Genomic DNA, 6,000 nt, shown 5'->3' with positions numbered 1-6,000 from the left:
ATTAATTAATTTTTTTATTGTTAATTTTCTCTTCAGTGATTTGGAAGCTATATTGCCTCTTAAAGAAAATTCTCTCTAAATCTTTATAAATCATCTCTAAGTTCATAAATTTTTATGCAATTGGACCAGTATTCCTATAAGAGTCTCAAAAATGAAATAATCTATTAGATCCTGTTCCTCAATAATGATAAATTTAGCATATTTTACCTCTCTGTTGTTCTAAATTGTGTGTGTGTGTGTTTGTGTGCTCCAGTTACTACTTTTTAGACAGTTGCTTTAAGTTTGTTACATTAACAAAGAAAATATAGGTATATACATCTTGGATTTCATTGCTCACTACCACTATTTAATCCCATGTCTTTCCCACTTTTGAGTTATTTACTTATTGGGATTTCCCAATCAACTGGACACATGATTGACTAATTGTTTTTGAGTGGTGGACTTGGAACACTTACATATCTATATGCAGATTTATGTTCTCCTCGTCAACAATTCTCAGAGTGTTGTTGATGGCCCAAGCCTTGTTTTAAATTAAGGCATTGTTTTTCATCACCAAAAAAAAAAATTATTAATTTAAGGTGTTGTCTTTTTATGGCTGGCTAGTCTTTTATGGTGAATGGATATTAATAGAGATTTCCTTAACCTTCCTCCTTCTTTTTGCCATAACTCGAATTCATTGAGAAACATGTTTTTACCATTTCTCAGATGGGCTTCAACTTTGACTTCTGCTTTAAACCATCACCCCACTCTTTTTCTCCATGCTTATTCCTGAAAAAGTGAGCTCTCTATTGGTTTATAGGTGGTTCCCGTCAAAGATTTGTGACTCCCTGTCCAAAGTTCCAAAGGAAGAGAAAAGGAAAGATTCCTGTTTCTGGTGGTTACATTTTGTCAGGTTAGAGATCTAGTTATCCATGTGGCTGCAGTGGAATCTGCAATATCTTGGCTCAGAGTTTCGTTTTTCTGGCTTACTAGGGGAACCGCATTAGCTGGGGTCACGTCGCTGTGGCCGTTGTCAGGATCCTGGGACTGAGGCAGCCCCTTTGCCTCCTTGTTATTTTGATCTTGCAAACTGGGTCCCAGTTATGTGAACCCTGCACCTGGTGGCCAGGATCGCCCCACACGTGACGTGTACCCAGTTCCTTGGCGTCCCTCACTGCTGTCAGCTAGTTCCAGTAAGAGTACGTGATGGCTTCCACTACTGTCCTTCCTCCATCCTCTCCAGGCAGGCCCTCCTTTCCCACTAGTTGGCCCTAAACCTTCTCTCCTGCTCTACATACGCTGACGGAATTCCTCAGGGTTTCCAGCAGGTAGATGGGTCTCTTCTATGTTTGGACCCCTTCAGTGCTTGCAGTGAAAATATAGGATGTGGGAAGGAGGAGCTTGGGGATTCTCCATATCTAGGGCCTCCCTATCCAGCAGATTCAACTAACGGTGGATTGAAAATATTGTTGAAAAAACAGAGTTTCAAAAAGCAACACTTGAATTTGCCATACACTGGCAACTACTTACATAACATTCATGTTGTATTAGATACCATGAGTAATCTAGAGATAACTTAAAGTACACAGGAGGACACAGTGAAAGAGAAAGTGACAACAAATACATGTGTATACTCATGTATAACTGAAAACTTGTGCTGTATGCTGGAATTTGATACAACTTTGCAAAATGACTATAACTCAATAAAAAAAGTTTGTATATATATATAAAAGTAGATGGGGGGATGTACATGAGTCCCATGCAAGTCCTATGTCATTTTATACAAGAGGCGTCAGCATCCATGGATGTTGACTTCAGGGTGAGTCCTGGAACCAGTGCCCCATGGTTACCAAGGGATTACTGGAAGTCCAGGCTCCTTATCCCAGCCTGCCATGTCCCCACATGGTCTGACTCCTACCTGTACCACACTTCCCTTGTCACTCTCCTCCAGCCCTGGCAGACTGCCCTCTGATTCTTGAACAGGCCACACTCACTGCACTTCATGTCTGGCCCTTAGAAATACCCATTACTTTCTGAGCATGGCTCTGCTTTCACAAGATGGGCTGCATTGTCACTAGAGAAGTCAGTGTGGAGGTTCCTTTAAAAACTGAAAATGGACTTAACTCATGATCCAGCCTTCCCATTCCCGGGCATATGTCAGAAGAAAACTCTAATTCAAAAAGTCACATGCACCTCAATGCTCACAGCAGCAGTATTTATAATAGCCAGGACATGGCAACAACCCAAATGTCCATTGACAGGTGACTGGATAAAGAAGTAGTAGTATATTTATACAATGGAATACTACTCAGCCATGAAAAAACAAATAATGTCATTTGCAGCAACATGGATGGACGTAGAGATAGTCATTCTAAGTGAAGTAAACCAGAAAAAGAGAAAAATGCCATATGATATCACTTATATGTGGAATCAAAAAAAGAAACATATGAACTTAAATACAGAAGATAAACAGACCCACAGACATAGAGAAACAAACTTACGGTTCACAGGGAGAGAAGGAGATGGGAAGGGATAAATATGGGGATTCGAAAAGTGCCCCTCTTGGGGAGTGATGGAAATGTTAGCTATCTTGATCGTGGTTATGGTTTTCTGGGTGTAGACATTTATCAAATTCACCAAGTAGTACATGTGAAATATGTGTATTTTATTGTACAGGTATCATAACACAATAAACGTGCCCTTAAAAAAAAAAACAGGAAAACACTGGCAGCATTTTGTCCTACGTTTTTATGTGTCTTAAGTGAGTGGGTCTTCAAGATTCTGGTCTGCCATATTTTCTGAACCAGAAGTGCCCTCCTTCCCTTTTCTTTGGTAAACTGTCAGTGGGTGGCATTTATTCCCATGGCTTCAACTGCCCTCTGTCCAATGATTAACTGTCAAATCTTTTCCAGCATGGACATCTCAGTTCAGTCCCAGAAATATATTTCTAATTGACAAGTAGACATTCACATTTGGTTAGCACATAAAAATCTCAAGCTCTGTTTGTCTGGATTTACACTCGCCCAGAACTAGTTTTACTTTTTCAAACAATGGCATCACTGTCCCATCTCTTTTCTGTGCCAAACATCTGGGAGTTTTCCTTTACTTTTCCACTCCCTCACCCCCATCAGTACTACAATTCTATTCCTTAATGTCCCCCAACTAAGTCCCTGCTCCTCGCTCCCCACTGCATTAATTCCCACCCCTTTCTAGTCTCCCCAGTGCTGTACTTTAGAGTGAACAATCCACTTTGCTCACTTTTAATGACTAATCTGTGTCACTCTCCTCCTTAAAACCGCAAAGAATTCCACGCTGCGTGTGTGAGGAAGTCCACGCTCTCTGATTTAACGTCACACCTTCTCATCACCTCATTGCTGCTTTTTTTCAGCCTCAGCTTCCGTTAGTTCCTCACAGCCTCTAGCCTCACTGACGTTCCTTCCCTAAGTGCAAAGTGCTCTTAGACATGACCAGGGGTCTGCACGAGACACGCAAGCTGCTGAGAATCCCGTCCCCACCATGCACTCTCCTGGTCTACAGATTTGCTGGAATCCGTCAGATGTCAGTGCAGAAAGCATTTCCTCTCTGACACCTTCCCTATCTTCTAGAACACAGCCCCAGGCAGTGCAAGAGCCCCTCTGAACATATAGTATATATGATGCAAAGTGACTCTTACCACATTGTTTTGAAAATCTATTTAAATTTGTATCTTCCACGACACACTGTGATCTCCTTGAGGGATGGGGGGCTGTGTGGTATTTGTCTAGACAGCTAATGTCTGGCATAGACCCCGGGCCATCGGAAACAGTGTGCTGACTCATCAAGAAGACTTGTCGTCTTTGCGATGTACGAAAGACTACATGCTCTCTCATCTTACACCATCTGGCAAGGGTCAAAATAATTTCACATAGAACTACAGAGGCAAAATATGTGTATTCTTTTCCTCTTTGTGAGCCCGAGATCATAGGCATCCTGGAACGGAGGTGTCACTCAAAGCTGTCTGTCCCCTAGGCTGTTACGCCCAGCTTCAACATATTTTTTGAAGTTGTAGGGATACGTGTACATCACCCCGTCTTAGAGCAAATGGTGCTTCAGCCTGACCAAGTTTAATGTCCATATAAAAATCAGAAATCTTCCAAACTGAAGCCTGAAGAAACATTTCCCTTTTCTCCTTCCAGTCTGTGTGTCATCTGCACCCCACATCCCCACTGCTCATCTGCGTCAGGCCACGTTCTATCTAGAAACATTTCCGGTGGGACACTTGGACAAGAACTAATTACAGCAGTAATGAAACTGGTCCCATGAACGTAGGCTCTGCACAACAAGGATGTTTGACGGGAGGCCTCAGCCGCGGCCTGCAGGGTCTGTTCACGTTTTCTGCCTGGCTTCCCTGCAGATGTTGTGCAGAAAATGAAGCCTGCAGTTAAAGTCATAGAAGGCCCAAGAAATCCAGAATAAATGGAGTGAGATTCATCTCCTTGGGAATATTTTTGAAAACCATCCACTAATAAGAAGAAGAGATTTAAGAGGTACGTTTCAGACCAGATGATGTCCAACTGCAGGTGGGTCAGTTTTGTCATTGTTGCTCGCTAGTTGGCTTTCTGCTGCTTCTAACATGCCGCCTGTAAGAGAAGTGGCCTGAGTCGGCCCTCAGAGCAGAAAGGTGAGCTGGGCCTGGAGACAGCCAAGCTCCTCTGCTGTGTAGTGACCCGCTGAGAAGGAAGGGTTGGCCCAGAGCTTCCTCTGACTCTCTCCCTCAGTTATAAACTCTATGAAGGGAAAATGGAACAAAAATCTTAATTCAATATGGTATTGTCAAAGTATAAAAATAATTGTCTTTGGAGGGGATGGTATAGTTCAAGGGGTAGAGTACATGCTGGATTCAATTTGCGGTACCTCAATGTAAAAAAATAATAAAAAAAATCTTTAAAAAAAGAAAAATAACGAAGAAGAAAAGAGATCTCAAACAACCCCAGTTTAAAAAGAAAAAATTCCTTTAAAAATAGTAGTCAGCTAGGCCTTTTGCTAGACTAGGAGTTTGGGATTAACAGGTACACACTACTATGTATAAAATAAATAACCAACTCTCAGGTCCTTAATAAATTAGTTCAACCTGAATCCTTTTTCTTTTTTCCCCTAAGCAACCCGTGGAAGCCTCTGAAATTCTCATCTTATAAAAGAATTCATTTAAAGGTGGTTTGAAAGTTACTGGTTAAAACAGTTATTTGTGGTTCCATGAATATAGGTCTAGTAAGAAAGACAGACAGTAAACCAGTAAGCAAATAAATATATGATGTACTGCCAGGTACTAATAATTGCCACAAAGAAACATAAAGCATATTAGGAGAGAAAATGTTTGAATAGGAAATATGTGTGTGCTATTTTAAATAATCTGGTCAGATAAGTCCTCTCTGAGGGTAAATAATTTGAACAAAGTCCTGAATAAAGCAAAAGAATAAGCCACGTAGGTAACAGACAAGAAAAGCCTCCCAGGCCGGAAGAAGTGTAAGTACTAGACTTGGAGTTAGAAACGCAGCTGTCCTGGTGGGGACCATCGGGGCGGTGAAGATGGGCTGGAGCAGAACGGTGAGAGCTGAGGCTGCAGAGATCGGTGAGGGCCCGGATCACATAGGGCCTTGGTAGGGACTCTGGATATCCTTCTGAATACAATGGAAAATCACGAAAGTATTTTGCAATGTGGAACTACTTGATCTGATTCATACTTTAATAAGACCGTTGTGGGTAACGTATGGGGAATAAGCAATGGAAACAGGGCAAGGTAAGCTGATGGGAAGCCAGTGGGAAGAGTGCTGCTGACCTGGAGAGAGACACCGAGGTTGGACTGGGATGATGGCGGGAGACGGGCAGAAAGGGGGACACGATTTAACAGTAACGGTCACAGGCCTTAATGCTCGAGTTGGACACAGACACAGAGTGGTACAGGGTGATGGGTGTGTGATATTTGGGGATGAGCCACAGTTTTTGTGCAGAGACCTGACAGGAGAATAAAGTGGGGACGTTGAC

Source organism: Vicugna pacos, unplaced genomic scaffold (genome assembly GCF_048564905.1).
Source record: "Vicugna pacos unplaced genomic scaffold, VicPac4 scaffold_107, whole genome shotgun sequence".
Classification (NCBI taxonomy): Eukaryota; Metazoa; Chordata; class Mammalia; order Artiodactyla; family Camelidae; genus Vicugna; species Vicugna pacos.
Note: the sequence above shows the minus strand (reverse complement) of the source record.